Here is a 16,685-nt window from a genome sequence, read left to right on the forward strand (position 1 = left end):
AGCATAGAAAGGCAGGGTTTCTATGAAGGAAAAACCTCAATCCACATATCAAAGTAGATCTCTTCCCCACCCACACCCCCCCCCCACCCCCCCCCAAGAAGTTGACTATCCAAGGACATTAAAAGGCTTTATTGAGTCTTTTTCATCCAGCAATGTTACTAGGTATTTTCATCCTCTCACTGCTGCAGTTCCAGACTTTGGATGAAAACATAAAGAGGGTTTTCCTCTTCTTCCAGCAGGAAGCGAAGGAATTATGTTAAAAGCAAACTACCAAACTCGAGCATCATGGAGGAAAAGCTGCCCTAGCGCTTTTGCTGGAGAGGAAACACGTCAGCACAGAGCCAGCAGCTGCTTCTGCTCCCCAGGAAAGCAGCAGGCAGCTAGATTACGAGCTAACAAAACCTGTAAGTGGAAAAATCATAAATCATTGCCAGTACAGAGGAACTGAGTGATGTAGAGGGATGACAGGACAGAGCGGATGCAAGGCAGCCGCTGGTTCTTGCCAAATCCTCATCAGGCTTCCCACTTTCTAACTGGACATTGAGTCCCTGCGGACACTCTCACAGCTCCTCTTTTCTGCAGGCACTTCCCAACAGCCCAGTGCAGTGATCATGATGCACATCAGTCACGCAGTCTGCACAGTTGCTGCAGCATTCACCGACATGACAGCTATGAAGTGTTTTTTGCTTTAACACAGGTTATGTAGCCCTGTAAGGCTAAGAAATCCACCTCAGCTGCCAACACTTCCCAAGTCTGGTCAGTGCGAAGAAAAAGTGCTTTATTTATACACCTGACGCAGGACAATGGCTAGCCCGCAATGTGAAGCGCGGTGGTGACACTCCCTATCCCCTGCTAAAGCTTACTTTGATACTGTTGAAAAATAAGGAAATAAGAAGCTTTATTTTGCTACTGCTCGGGATCCCACATGCTGAAAAAGGGACCAGAGAGGCACTAAGAAGCCACCTCTCCTCTCTCCCTTATTGCACATCTGGGGAGCTGGCAAAGACCAAATCCTGACAGTGCAACACCACGGATTTTCTTCACACAAGTTGACTTGTGCTATTTCACCACCATTTCCCAACTCTTGCCTTCCGCTCCAACAACACAGGGTTTGGTTTTGTTTTTTAAAGAAGTGATTAATAATGTGGAGGTCTGTAACTTCAGCCATGGTACAAATCAGCAGGAAGGGCAGTACCAGCAGCTAGAAGGTTTGCTATTTTGCCCATAGAGGCCAACAGCAGTGTTATGTTTATGAAACCTTTGTCTCAAAGTTGCAATTCCTTTCAAATGGTAGAGAGAGCCAGGCTTTTGCCACGTTAAAATCCCTTCACTGATTTTATTGCACAAACGACCTTAATGGCAACTTGCAGTGACTAAGCAGTCACGTAACAATGTACAGGGTAAATATAATCAACTTTATGCTTTACTATTTACATGACAAAAAGGATACTGCTAATCCACATGTTTACTGGTGAAAAATACACCTTCTGTTATGGATTAATTTTGCTTATGACATTACAGTACATGAAGCAACTAGATACCAACCTTTGATTTCATACTTGGAAGCATGCCCTTGTCACCAGTGGCTATCATGTGTACTACCTTAAGAGAGTGTCGTAGTTGGTTTTCGACACACACTGAACACCCTGTCTTTCCCGAAAGAGCTTCTGGAGCTCCTAAGGCACTTAATCTCCCTCCCTCCACTCATCCCTCAATTTCTTTTTTAATCACAGGACAGTGTTTCTCCACAATAAAGTGTCCACTCCAACAAAGTACTTGTCCTTTATTAGTATCCCTAGTGGGAGAGAGAAATGAGATGAAACAAGTGGAATTGGTCTCATCCTGCAGCAAGTACAAACAAATACCAAAAGAGACTGAAGCTTACCACACATTACATAAAAAATAAAACTATGTACAATTCTCCAGGCAGTTCTCCAACTGGGCATAGAACCCATGAGTAGTTATCCAGATGAGAAATAAGTAATCCCAGAAAAAACAAGAAGACTTAACTCTCCAAAATTTGCATCATAAATCTCATCACTTAACTGCTCAACTGGGATGCACAGGAAGATGTTTCTTGAAAAGAAGTCAAAAAAAAAAAACACTGCCAAAAATTAATGTACAATTACACACACTGTATTAAGAGGTTCAGCTCACTGCATGTGTTTAAGGAGAGTTAGTGTTTCTCAGGTCAGCAACCAAGACTTTCTACAGAAGCAGCTCAACCAAATAACAAAGTAAAAGCAAGACAAACACCTCCCATGACCGAAGCACTCCAGATGCACTTTACAAGGTCAAGAGAACTGTAAATCAAATCATGGAGGCAATGGAGTTTTCTGTCTCATAATCAGCAACCATATGAAAAATGCATCAGTCATGGCACAGTCAGTGGAAAAAAAAAAAGGAATATTAAATTATACACTTGGGTTGAGACATACAAAGTTATCTTTCAGTAATAGGGTTTCTTTCAGCAACTAAGAGGAGGAATTAGATATAATTCTTCAAGGACAAGGTATTAGTAGGAACTTTTCTCTGCCTGTCGAGAGCTCTCTTAGGCTGCTGTGCTCCTCTCACTGGAGTACCCCAAGACAATGGAGATGGTGTATTGCTACAGATCAGTTTGTACCCAATTAACATTTATTTTAAGGTAATGGCTAGTCATCCAACTCCAAGGTTGCATGCCTTTCCAGCAGGAAAACCTCTTTAGAAGAGGATAAAAAGGATCAGCAGAAATCAGGGTCAGGTGAAGTCAGAAAAACAGAAGATGGTACTCTTCCAAAGCTAATGATGTTTTGTTCTTATATAAGACACCACTTTCAATGGACTGTGCAGATGTCAGAATAGGATTAGAAGAAAATGTGTTAAAAAGATACCAGAGAGGTTTCAATCCTAGCAAGATGTCTGCCAGACACAAGACAACACAACAGCTCAGTAATGAAGGCCAGGGCAGGGAGAGCAGCCTTCTGGAGTAGTATCACTCCTCTATTCAAGTCCACCCTGTTTCTCTTTTTTTAAAGTACCAGCCCACTGAAAGTTTTTACAGTGTTGCCCCTACTCATACAATTCAAATATCACAACAATAAAATCAGATGATGTGTTGCTTTCATTTTTATTGCTACTTTAAGGCTCTAAGCAGCAGCAAACACACTGATCATGATCACCAGTGCCTCCAGGATACAGTGCTGTAGCATTTGAAAACCCATCAATTGCCTTCAGAATTACAAAGGGCTAAGCTTAAAAATAAAGAAATACAAAGTGTGCATTCCCCAGAAAGCAATGCTTTCCAGTTCCTAACAGTTTATTATTTCATGAACTAAATACAGTAATTGGAGGAGGGATGTATTAATAGCCAGCACCTCCTACACACTTGCAAGCAGTGCAGGCTTTGGCTTTAAGAAATGACAACTGCTGTAAGCAGTAGAGCAAGTTTTACCTTAGAATTCCCTAATTATTTCTTCAAAGCATGTTCAAGGGAAAGGCGTTTACCAACTTAACAAGTGGCTTTTTACATGCAGGACAATGAATCAGCTTCCAGATACCTGAATTCCTATTATTTCTGGCTAAAAAGAGATGGCACAAAGAGCCAGCAGTGGAAACATACAATGCTTTGCAATAGTGTCAACTATTCTAAACATACCAGCTAACGCCGATTATGCTGTTAGCAGCATTCACTTGGACAGAAAAGGAGTCCATTACTGACTTGTATCATTCTGCATTCCAAAAGCAGTCTCATGTTCCCTGCAGCTGCTTCCTCCTCCTCAAGAGTGGGTTGAACATTTTGACAGAACACACCAGGTTTGGTAAACAAATTCCTGGAGCGAGGAATAAAAGTAGACAACACTCAGATTGCTTCAACCTGCAAATAGTTTTTTTTTGAGGCAGTGATGGACACAATTCCTCTCAGACCAAGCCAAATTAGTTCTATGGCAATAGATACTGATTCATATCCACAAATTTGGCATTGAAAAAAACCAAAACCTAAAACCCACTGAAGAGCGTATGGCGTGGGGTACCTACATGATCAACTATGATCCTAGGTGAATCAGAAGAATAGCTGTCACAGACTGAACATGCAGAGAAGGGTCACATTCTTGCTCTCCTACCCACAGCTTGGCAGCACACTCAGCCTTACTTCAGAAAGGCATTTCTCCACCTCTGTGCAGAAGCCTGAGAGCTCTTAGAGGAATTCATGGAAGAGTCTACCAAGGGCTATTAAACACATGGATGATACAACCTTATAATCTGAAATTTGCTGCACATTTGCCAAGCATGAAAGAAATGTAGCACTCCCATCTATCTATATTTTTCTACAACTACATCCCCCTCTTTTTACACCTACCTAATTCTACAGGCTGCTTTCAGACACCAGAGTCTGTACCAAAGGCCAATTTCTCCCAGTAAGTCAAGCTTTGGTATGAGGTCAGGTAACTTAGAGGAATCATGTACCCAACAAAGCTCTTTTTCACTCTGTACTTCCCATAAGGCTGTCCCTTAAATTCACAAATGCACAAGACAAGTATTAATCCCCCATGACATCATACTCACTTGGGAGTACTGCAACAGCTGGGTGGCAAATTCAGTAAAGCCAGGTGAGAAGTAAGCAAAAAACCCAAGAGGACTGACCTGGGTCAGCATGTTATATTACTAATTTTGTACAAGGGCTTTAAGGTGAGGGCAAACATTCAAACTAGCTGTCATCAGTGATAAAAACAAAAAGCTTTAAGGCAATCTGTACAGAATATTGTGATTCAACCCATGTATTTCTTCCCAGTGACTGGGGATGCCCAACATCATGATGGTGAGTATGTTGCAGAGACTGGCAATACGAATCACATTGGCACTGAGACCGAACTGTGTATGCAATTGTTTTACTTTTTTATGTGCTACTTACATTTGTATTGTGTTTTCATTATATTTTGTATCACTCTGCCAAACCAGAAATCCCATGTAACATCAACTACCTTCAGCTAAGGTAATTAGATATTAAACATCACACCCTCCACAGAATATCTAAAAGAAGCTAGTGAGAGAGTATTGGACTCAAACACTATTCACACATCAGAATAAATTCTGTCTCTGGTAACTAAAAAACTCAAATGCTAAGCAGTCACATATGGCAAATTTTTCTCTATTTTAATATATCATGCACAGTCAGTCACAGAAAGTGCTCAAACCACCATATCCTCACCCAGTTTCAACAGTCCAGCTCCCCTTTACTTCAGCCTCTTCCATGCTGTATCGGGATATAAACAACATTAAATGCAACACTTACCTGAAAACATAAATGCGCAAAAGCAAGAATATGTCTTTGTTGGTAATCCAAATTCAGGAGACTTTGAAGTCCATGAAACTAACCCACAGAATTCACAGTCTATCTATAAATGCAGCACTGCAAGCAATGGCTATTATGAATGCTATAAACGCATCTTGATAGTTTTGCTCCTCAAAAAGATAAACAATTTTGAGAGTGATTGCAATCAGATGAAAACGCCATTCTCAAAAATACATTTATATATAAACAGATGGCCAGAATCTCAGAATTAAGAAACATTGCCATGAAAAGAAGTCAAATAAAATGCAATATAAATCACCCTAGCTAGAAAAAAATAATTAGCCTTCACTAAAATATAAAAAAATAATTAGCCTTCACTAATTTTTATCTATTTTGGGGCATTAACATCATGTGCTAACAGCATAATCACATTACAAATAGCTAATCAAAGCTATTGAGAGACATCTGTTTCACCCACATGTAGACCAGAGCAGGTATCCAATGTTTTACCCTACTCCAACACAGAGCCAGCAAACCCCACCTGTGGGCAGTACCATTTACACTGCAGCAGCTCCTCAAGTGCTTCATGACCACACACTGGAAATGGCAGCAAGACAGCTGTCAGTCAGCTCAGTTCAATGCAACACCTGACAGTTTAATTGGTACTATTGGTTGTGAGGAGCACTACCTAATTCACTGCTGATCATTTTAGGAGGGAATTGACTAAGACAAAACCTGTATCATCCACTTTTCTTGACAAGCAGCCAAATGTCAGAATCCAAAAATGGGGTGCATTTAACCTAACATTAAAACGAATAACAACAGACACCTAAGTCTGACCCTGTTATCCTTGCTTCTTTCCACTATCAAAGGAGAAATGCAAACATTTCCAGAAAACAGCTTATCTAAAATATTCTGCTTGCCCATCTTAGCCTGAGACCTTAAGGGAGTCTCTTGTGAGCAGCTTCACAGCTTCAGCTTTAGACACTTCTTAGATATTTGAACTAGATCAAACTTCCTCCATCAGTTTCAGCCACATAAATTCACATCTGCAGATTGAACTATAGATTTTCACACAGATTGCCAGTGATACATAAAAACATCTCAGGCAGAGGCAAGAATTACACACCCAAAATTAACACTAGGACAATTACTAATGGTGTATTACTCAGTTCTATAGTTAACTCAGTAGACCTGCTTGTTTATCTTTCTGAAATGATTCACAGAATTTCCACTATTGGCTGAGAAGTTTCAAAATCCAGTGTACCACAAACATGCTGAGAGAATAGGCTCAGTGTCAGACCACAACCACCCACCCACACCCAACCCAGTTTCTGAAGCCAAGCATAACTGCAGGAGTTATGGATTTCTAACTGGAAGAAGTTTAATATAATTTTAAATGGGCACAAAGCATCACTGCAGCAGCCAGCCTTCCTTTGGCAGAAAAAGCACACATCCGCTTTGTAGGTGTTTAGGCTGTATCAATGTCAGCTCAATACAATATTTGACATTATTAATATGGAAATCTATTTTCTTGTTTACAGCATCATTGTCATACACTGAAAAGATCAGTATCAGCAACCTCCTTGTAGAGATAACCTAAAAAATGTTCAACAGGATGTGTATCTGTAGGTGCATGCACATATGTACATACAAGAGAGTAAGAATGACAATGAAGTTACATTAGATTTCTACAACCCACTTCTTATGAGGATGCAAGATATGAAGAATTTTAAAGATTTCCTAAAGAGACAGCTAAAGAAAGAATTGTGGGTTGTTTTGGGGTTTTTTTTTGGACTGAGAAAAAATGATGACAGGCTTGGCAGGTTTCTCTGAGGACATCAGAAAGCCATGCCAGTTAACCTAGGGCTCTTCAATGTGGATCCAGAAAAGGATTCTACAAAATGCATTAACTTTCAGTGAAAAGGGGTATGTACCTTTTAGCGCTACACCTCCTGTCCTTTTGAAAGAAACAGAAACTCTTCAATAGCCAAAAGACTGTCAACAGCTACTGCATCTATCACACAACGAAGAAAAAAAAAAAACATTACTTCGAATTTTAAGAAGTGAACTGATGCCAAATCCCAAAATATATGTCTGTTGAGTCATGAATACAGCCAAACTCACATCCAATGAACTGACTGTTAAAGCCCATGCAGACCAATGCACTTGTATCTCACCTCCATGTTTCTCTGCCTAGTTTGCTACGCTCTGTAGAGCTGAAGAACTAGAAAACCTGGCATGTGTTCTTTGCTAATGGAAGATAAAAGGCAAAGGTAGCAGAGGTGCCAGCGTTTGGGTTTTTTTTAAATCTACAATAAAAGAAAGCAGAAATTCAACATGACTCTCAATCAGAGGCTTTGCAAAAGGTGATATTTTACCCCTATCCTTGACAATGCTGCAAAAACAGTTGATATTTCAGATTATGTTGGTATTAATCTTTATTAATCAGTTAATTATTGAGAGCACCAATTAAAATCAACTCTTCAGTAATCCAATAACCTCGTTATTAACAGTAACTGAGTCATTTATACTGGGATTACAATAAAAAAGTAACAGGGATGTTAAAAACAATAAATAGGGAACACCTAAGTCCAGACTAAGACAACAGTGCCCTTTTCCCCAACACTGACATCTTGCTCTCCCTTGGCTTCAAAAGATTTTTGTGTTACCTCCTCATACTGTAACACTGCTTTTACAGTGCTGATACCTACTAGGTCAGCTTGAAAAGGTCAACAACTGTTTAAACTGACAAGACAAAGGAAAATGGAGAAAGAATCAGGTCTTCCTGTACCCAGGAAACAAAACCAACTCAGAGAGAGCATTAAGCGATTAAACTGATCCAAGTATCAAACAGGCTACCCATGAAATGCTTTGGCTTGACATATTTGGCCTCAGGGAGCTCTGGACCACAACTTAGAGCTGAAAGTTCAAGCATTGCACAACTTCATCACAGGAGAGACCTGACAGTCTGACACCTTGATGATTTAGCAGTGTAGGTCACTAAACAACCAGTCGTCCACTATCGTGATGAAGGATCTTGAAGGCTCAGCAATGCAAACAAATTGACATACCAACAGCAGGGCATACTGGGAGGAAGACACTTTTCAGCATAAACCAATAAACATTTTAACAGGAATAAAACTATTGAAAATAAAAAGCCCCTTCCTTGGCTCCTCTGGAAAAGTAAATTATGAGTATACTTTTGTTTCTCTAATTCAAGGAAAAGTCTTCAAATAAAGCTCCATAAAACAAGATAGCCAAAGTCAAGATCTGGCAAAAGACCTCATCTACATACTTGAGCACAGGAAGAGCAGGTGTTGGGAAGGAAGTCAAGACTGATGTGCAGGACAATGAATCTCAAAGGCAGAGCCAACCCTGGGGACACGCTGATTGAGGCCTCTTTTTGCCACAAAATGTTGGAAGAAAAACACCTTGGACAGACTATGGGATTCGACAGCTCAGTATTGGGCTTCCATAGCACTGGCTGATGGTTTGGGGATCCTTAGGTCTGAGTCACAGGAAATATTGCATAAAGATAATATAGTCAAAGCAGACCTAAGAGACTTAACAGCACAGGTTTCAGGAGCAACCTTAGGGAGGTGCAGAGTCCTAGACAAAACTAGCAACAAGGCTCTAACCAAACTCATATCCATTCTGGCACATATAGAGAAGGTTGTAGATTGAAAAGAAACTCACTATCCCCTCTTCTTTCTAAAGGCTTCACTTCACCTTGAGTATTTAAAAAAAATAACATACTTTGGTTTTCTAATTTTCTATCACCCGAGGCATGAAATGGCACCGAAAATAAATAACAAGTCCTGTATCTGCTAATGCTCAGTAACATGCTCCTAAGATTTCACCCCGTGCCTTATCAGAAGAAAAATGACTAATGCGTAACTTCAACATATAGAATGAATTTTCCCTCTTAAAAACACTACTAGAGAAGTAGAGGATTTTATTTATGAAAACAAAACCTAAAAGGAAAGGATCATTTAAGCCTGCAAATTACAAACTGTTGAACTGCTTAAACTCCTTTTTTTTGCATTAAAACCCCCCACATTTAAGGAAAATACATGAAATTGGTTATTACAATGAAGTATAACCCCAAAAGCCATATTCAATTGTTCTGCCTGAAGTAGCTGAGGAGTTGTAGAAGGGTGTAACTCACCGGGATTCAACACATCACAGGAGATACTTACTTTATGTGTCCCTGACATACCTCCCTGCCCCAGACTGTGTCTGGCATTTTCCTTGCCTGACCTGTCTGTCCTCAATTCTAATCCTCACCAGAAGTAATCCATCCTTCTCACAGGCTGACTAAAAGCAATAATCTTTATCCACTAACATGAGTCTGCAATAATTGCAAGCAACTGTTGTACAAAAGTTCTCTGACCTAAGAACAATTCAGATTTTGCAGAGCAAATACTTGGCACAGGACTCCAAAACATGCCTTTATACCAAGTACTCAATGAATTTTAAAATCCCTGCAGAAAACTATAGTTTCTGTACTAGGACGAAAAAAGAATTTCTCATTTCAAAAGTGCTTAGATGAAGAGCAACCAGCAGCTTTTATAGACAAAGTCCTTTTACAGTAGGAATTACTACCGATTCACTGCCTAGAAATATTTGCCTGACTTGCAGAAATTTTAAACCCAAAATACGTAACAAAAGAGTAATGTATGGCCATGTGAGGAAGATTTATTTACTACATTAAAATGTACTTGGTGATAAAAGCGTATCTAAAGATGGAGTGGGAACAAGACTGAACAGGAAAAACTCTTAACTGCATGTATCAGCCATTACCCAGGTTTCAGTTTCTGTACCAACTCATGACCAGCTAACCTCTCAACTACTTTACCTACAGAGCAGTAATCAAGCACCTCCTAGTCCTGCAATCTGATCTACATGAGCAGCGACTTGCACCTACCCAACGTCATCACAAAATTGCTTCAAGTCAGAAGGTTTCTGAGCAATGTTACAAATACATGATTTGCCTTCGTTGTGCTCTCACTATACAATCACACTTTACAGAAAGCCAAAGCTGTTAAACTCTGAAACTCAAGTGTTTTGTTCTGCTCTCAGCTTTACAGCATGTAAGAATCTTAAGAAGCACTACGTTGCCATAAATATGGCCACCACATCACTCTACGCATCCCTTTGGTCACTGGACTCTCTCTTTATTTTGCCCTTTATTTTGGAATAGCTTTTATTTTGACTTTTGCAGTCTCTTACAAAATCTACAGCTAGATTTAAGAAGTATAGTACAGCAACTTCAAAGCAGTTTTCAGGCATGGCAGGGTACTATTGCAATCCACGACCGCTCTCTAGGAAGAAGCAATGTTTTTTTCTGTCAATTTTCTTCTCACTCACCAGCATTACCTTTGCATGATCTTAAGTATTTTAGTTATCTTTGAACAGATAATTACCATTTTAAATTACCAAGCATGAACTGCTCCAATTGAGGTGATCAATCCTGTTTAATCATATAGAAAAAGAAACAGAATCAGAAATCAAATCCAAGCACCGTTTAATAGGTAACCATGGCAGTTCACAGGCGAAATTTATTGCACATAAGATATCAGAATGAACTTATTTTATCTGTAGGCTCAGGCAGTAAGACAGGTACAGGTGATAGACTATTGCCTTGCGTGCAATACAAACATAAGAATTCTTGAATTTGAAAAGGAGGAATGAGGACAGAAAATAAGAAGACGACTTAAAGATGATGTCTCTTAAAGCAGTCTGAAGTTAATAGCACATACCCTTCTTCCTCTGTCCTAGACAATCACCTTAAGCCTGCAAAACAGGTACATGGATTTGTGAGTGACTGTAAACAATTTAAATAAACTTGTCTTGGCTTAAAAAAATAGATATGTTTAAATCAAGTGCCTCCACCACTCTTCACCAGAAAAAAGGTTTGTCATTGACTGCTGCTGAGACCTCCAGGGTCTTTATTTTTCCCAGTATTGCACTAATGATTCCTCCAAAGGTGGATCATGTTCTATACATGCTATAAAGCTTTTCAATGTCTCTCTACACAGAGGTATCTTTCTGTTGCAGCTTTATGTAATTTTATTTACTTTACATTTCTGAAGTACTGAATGTATTTTAGCAACAGCTGTCTGAAAAGCCATTGCAGATCAACTCTTGCAAAAGCCATGCTACTGCTTGACTGGGTCATTGCCACCACTCGCAAAGCTTAAGTGGAAAAAACATGCAAAGGTGCTCAGCCAGACCTCTGACTCATACTGCTCTGCAGTCGCTAAACACATCTCAGTCCTTGATCAGCCAAAAAGCTGCTTGTATGCCAATTCTTCCATTACACTCAGAACAAAATCGTAGTACCTACCTACATGGAATTGACATGCACGAAACAAGTTATTTAAAGCTTGGATTTCGCTTAATCAAAAAGAATCATACGTAAAGCAAAAAAGATGTATTCTCTGAGAAAGTTGTTCATACTAGAACCATCTAGAACAAAAAAGAGAATATGAACTCAACCTTCAAAGGAGCAATTTATTTTCTTTTCCTGAGCTACAGATCCAATGTTGAGCATATAAATGGAGCAAGGGGTACACATACCTGCTTTTAACCAGGTAGTACAAGTACATATTCATCTAAGGAATGCACATTGCCCTCACCATCACAATACCTGAATGCCTTGAAATTGCTTCTTTGCACCATTAACCCCATTATCTATGGGAAGGTTATGTGGGTTGCCCTTGCATAAGTAGCAGTTAAAGATATACACAGAAATAAAAGCATATACTAAAAAATACACTTTGCGGCCTGTAAAAGTAAACTTCTGGGCAGTTTCTGCTAAAGAAACCTCTACAGATGGCTGCTACGATGGCTATATTCTAGATGAAGAAATGCCAAAATTGGCTGCGCTCAGTCAGATTAGGTCTAGGAGCAACCACCAACATTTGTGTTAAATCAGACTGTATAAACCTTCAAGTCCCAAACTGGTACTTTCACACTGCTCTGTCCTATATTTCCTACTAGAGAGTGCTGCTCACCTCAACCCTGCTTACTCAATAGTCTGGACCTGGCAACCTTTTGGAGGATACTTTGGTGTCCTTCTGTCTCATATGCTTCACGTCAGGGTTCAAAAGCAGATGAAGTGAGCATAGGACTCATCCTGACAGATTTTGGACATAGCCTAAGTCAAATGCTGGGATTTGCTCCTAAATTCAAAAGCCTAACTTTCTGCAAGGTCCCCCTGGGAACTGGTAGTACATGGAAATCTCCATCCCTGTCTCAGATGAACGCCTGGGCTACAGGAATACCTTGTCATTCCAAGGTATACCTGTTGTGTTCAAACATGCATTGTGCTCAACAGTAATTTGCTGCTTTCAGTTACTCTTTTGCAGTCTTTTTATAATCTACTTTCTGGTAAAAAACAAGACTTAAGAACATTGACAGATCATATCAAAGATCCAGTGGCTGTCCCAAGATCCAAAATCAGATGAAACCTAAAAAAACCCACCACTTACAATAAAATAAAAATACTTAATGAAGTCAGAGTTATGCAAAGCCATAGGGAGAAAAGCAACCTACCCACAGACAAGTGTCTGTGAGATCTGTGAGTAAAAAACAGAAGATGTTTCTAGCAATAAAAAACCCTTGAACTTTTATGAACTTGAATTGATCTAATGAATAATCCTTAGATACTCCTCACTTAGGACAAGATTTAACTATAAGGATTGGAGATAGCAGGACCAAAACCCAGTGGAGATCTGTCTGGAAGGCTCAGCTTCACGTGAAGGAGATTTCCTAAAGCCCAGGCCTTGAAGAGGACAGAATCATTTTACAAAAACGCACTTCAGAACCATGTGAAATGGCTTTCATATAGGAAAGACAAAGTAGACCTAAGACTTCAGCTTAATAAAAAAAGAGAGTGGTAGGGGATAAACCAGGTCTGTCAAGGCCTGATGCACATCAAGGATGATCGGGGACAATTCTGCATTGTCTTCCAAAGCAGGAACTGGGGACTAAGGGATCAAATAAAACTATAAAGCAGCAGGTTCAAAAAGAAATAAAGAGAGGTTTATTTTTCAAGCAGCTGTGAAAGTTATAATCAGAGGATGCTGCAGACACTAAATTTACTTAAATTCAAAAACCCCACTGCAGGCTATCAAATACAAAGGTAAACACAAAGGTATCACTCTTAGCTGAAGAGGTCGTTAGCTATGAACCAGTAAGATGGGAGCTAGAAGAATAACTCTTAGGAATAACAGGACTTGTTTTAACTATTCTTTTCCCTAGATAAAACATAGTGGGTCAGACCAAGTTTATGATCCTGCCAAGCTGAGGCACAGAAAGAAGCTACAGGATCTTTGACCTGTGCTACCACTGGGAGAGCAACATAATACATAGCCTTAATTCAAGTAAGCCTCCAAGACACAAGGAAGGTTTTCACATTACTTTCTCTCCAAGTCATTTGACAGAAACCAGCTTGAAACCAGTGAAATCAGTTCAGCATCTCCTTTTCCTCTCTCCCATGTCCAAAGACTGAGAGTTTCATAGTGTACTCTACAAGGCATAAGGTAGTCTCCTCTCCCCTAGGCTTGAGCCAAGAAAAAGCTTATTGTTTTGTACATTCACCAAAAGTGAGTGTTACTCAATTAAGGAAATCCTTGTTATTTTACTGCACGAGGTGTTTAGGATCACCTACACATTGATTACAACAGTCATCATAAATTCCCACAAGCACACCTCCAAACACAGGAAAAAATGCCATCACTGGTACCTGCTTTCAGATGCATCACTGGATGAGGAAATAAGGACTTTTTGTTATGTAATACTTATGATTTGAAATCGAAATAGTATACTGAGTTGCACTGAGGTTAACAGTTCCTTCTCCCACTGTAACACCCACAATTTAAATTATTAATTACCATACAGTAATACCCACAACTTAAACATGTGAAACAAAAAGATACAGTAGATAAAATAAAGTGCATTAAGAGGCAAGACACAAAGGTACAGAACGTACATTTTCATGCTCCCTGCCCTGACACAGGCTCCTTACGCCACCTTGGAAAAATCATTCGCTGCCTCCATGCTTCAAATTCCATACATAAAATGGAGGGAATGTCACTTCATTACCTCATCACGATCTCGCAAGAATAAAGCAAAGACTATTAAGTGTCTCATACTATGGGAGTGAAGGTCACACAGAAGCCTCCCATAGGTAAGAGTATGAAACATTATTAACTAGCATTAAAGTATTTTATTACCTCTGCACTCCTGCAGCCTTAGTAACCAAATGAGCTGCAGTGAGGCTGCCAAGGAAAAGCTGTGTTTGCCTGTTCACTCTGTGAACTAAGGTGCAATGACAGTACTGACATTTTCACATGAAAAAAAAAGAATATAATAAGCATACTTCTGTACACTGACTGCCTGACAGTTTTGGGGTTTTTTAGTGTGAAAGGAAGCTTGCAAGCTCTTATTATTTAATAGTGCCACAGAGATTATCAGCATACTATAACATCACAAAACTTGTTCACAGCAGGTAAAATTCACAGCCTGCAGTGAACCAACAAAAGACCACTTAAACCCTAATTTCTGCCTTCACAGTTGAGCCAGCAACAGACTTCTTTTAGCACTACACAGGGATATCTTTCTGGACCTTGATAGCATTTCCTCAAGACATTTCTGGTTTCCCACAGGAAAAAAAAATACCAAGGGAATCTGTTATAATCTGAAGTCCAAAGCAACTTGTTGATTCAAGTAAAACTAGATGATGATACACCCCTGTATTTCTGTGATTTTTTTTTAATCAGGAAAACATACACAATTTGGCTCGTCTGTTAAACTAAAATCGTACCACATTTTGGTTTTGTACCCAAGTAGTTACAAAGATACACTAGATTCAGAGACCACACTTCTACGAACCAGGAAGCAAACAGGACTTTACCATTCCTGAAAGTCAGTCAAGCAACCGACAAACGTGAAAATAGAGAACAAGATTAGTATTTGAGAGAGGTTCCACGTAAGTAGCCACGAGATGACCTGTAAGTACTAAGGAAAGAAAAAAATCAGCCTGCTGATACAGCTATGCCTTCAAAAATTAGTTACAGGGGAAAAAAAACAGACTCTTAAAAGAAAGGATACACCAACTAAAAAAAAAAAAAAGACCAAACAAAAAAAAAAACACCCAAAAAAAAACACCAAACCCAACCCACATATTGAAGAACAGGACAAAGGAGGGTAAAAAGTCAGCATCGAGTACTAGGGTTCTGCTTTTCTCTCTCATACAAACGCACGCTGAAACCAGGGATGTTAACCCTCGGTCTCTGTCCTTTGCCGCGTATCTGCAAGCTCTTCCCTGTGCCTACCGAGATGCAGCCGGAGGAGTGGAAAGTTGGATCTGTAACAAAGATCATTTTTCCACCGGCAGTTTAATTTTAGAAAGGCGCTAACAAAAGGCACCACTCCGAACACCCCAAACGCGTTACTTCCCTTCCCAAGTCAACGAAGCCAGCTTCCTTTCGGAGGCACGATGCCACGACACAACCAGGGCTTTATTCGGCCTCTTCAGCCGAACCAAGACCTTTCCCTACCTAGAAAAAACGAATCCCACAAACCGAAGCCATAAGCAAGCAATACAGCAGACGCCGTGGAAGGAAGGAGGACGGACAGACCGACAGCCGAGTACCATGGCAAGGCTGCTGCGGGGACCATCGCACCGCCGCCTCCCCCCCGCGTCCGCAGACCCAGTGCCCCCGGCCCGGGACTCTCGGGGCTGACAGCGGACTCCCCGCGCCCACCTAAGGCGAAGGACGCTTGACCCCACGCAGGGGCCCGCCAGCCGAGGCCGGTCGGGGCGCGCAAACCCACACGGGCTTCCCCAGCGGGCACCCGGTCACTGCCGCCATGGCCGCCGCGCACAGGCCCCGCTCCTCACCCGCCCGGAGCTGCCCCGCCGCAGCCCACGGACATCACCGGCCCGGGCGGCGCTGCCGCGGGGCTGAGGCACTGCTCCCGCCCGGCAGCGGCCGCGCTCTCCCCAGCCCGGCCGTGAGTTAGGGCCGCCGGCCGCACCTATCGGGTGGTTGCGCGGTCCGGGGAGCGGAGGGCAGTCCCGACAGCGGCGGCAGCAGCAGCAGAAGACAATGGAGGAGTGAAGGACAGACACATTGACACACGCGCGCCGCTGCGGCCGCCCCCTCCGCCCGGCCGCACCACTGCCGGCACCTCTCCGAGGGGGTAGAAAGTAGGAGCCGCAGGAAAGCTAGAAGGAAGGAAAAAATAAATGCACATCCTGTTTCTTAACCTCAAAACAAGGACCAAAAAAGAAACAAGCTTCTTCTCGCTAGCAGTACCGATCTGGGAAACCGCCGAAAGGGGCCAACCGGCACCCTATCCTCCCCACAGCTCGGCAGGAATGGTTTACCCCGCGGCC

The 16,685-nt window shown here is 41.2% G+C and overlaps 1 protein-coding gene across 3 annotated transcripts in view; it reads right to left on the reverse strand.

The window, feature by feature from the left end:
* BZW2 (basic leucine zipper and W2 domains 2) overlaps positions 1-16,578 on the reverse strand; it is a 58,283-nt gene extending 41,705 nt beyond the window's left edge. The window contains exon 1 of one of the 3 annotated variants that reach the window (XM_062605007.1): positions 16,557-16,578. The gene's annotated coding sequence lies outside the window, so the exon portion shown is untranslated. Of the gene's footprint in view, positions 1-16,324; positions 16,472-16,556 lie in introns of those variants that run through there. The other 2 variants (XM_062605009.1, XM_062605008.1) reach the window with 2 other exon arrangements.
* Between the last annotated feature and the right edge of the window lie 107 nt (positions 16,579-16,685).

The sequence above is a fragment of the Pezoporus occidentalis genome, unplaced genomic scaffold (genome assembly GCF_034315485.1).
Source record: "Pezoporus occidentalis ecotype Australia unplaced genomic scaffold, CSIRO_AGI_Poc_V1 ctg9, whole genome shotgun sequence".
NCBI classification, from domain to species: Eukaryota; Metazoa; Chordata; class Aves; order Psittaciformes; family Psittacidae; genus Pezoporus; species Pezoporus occidentalis.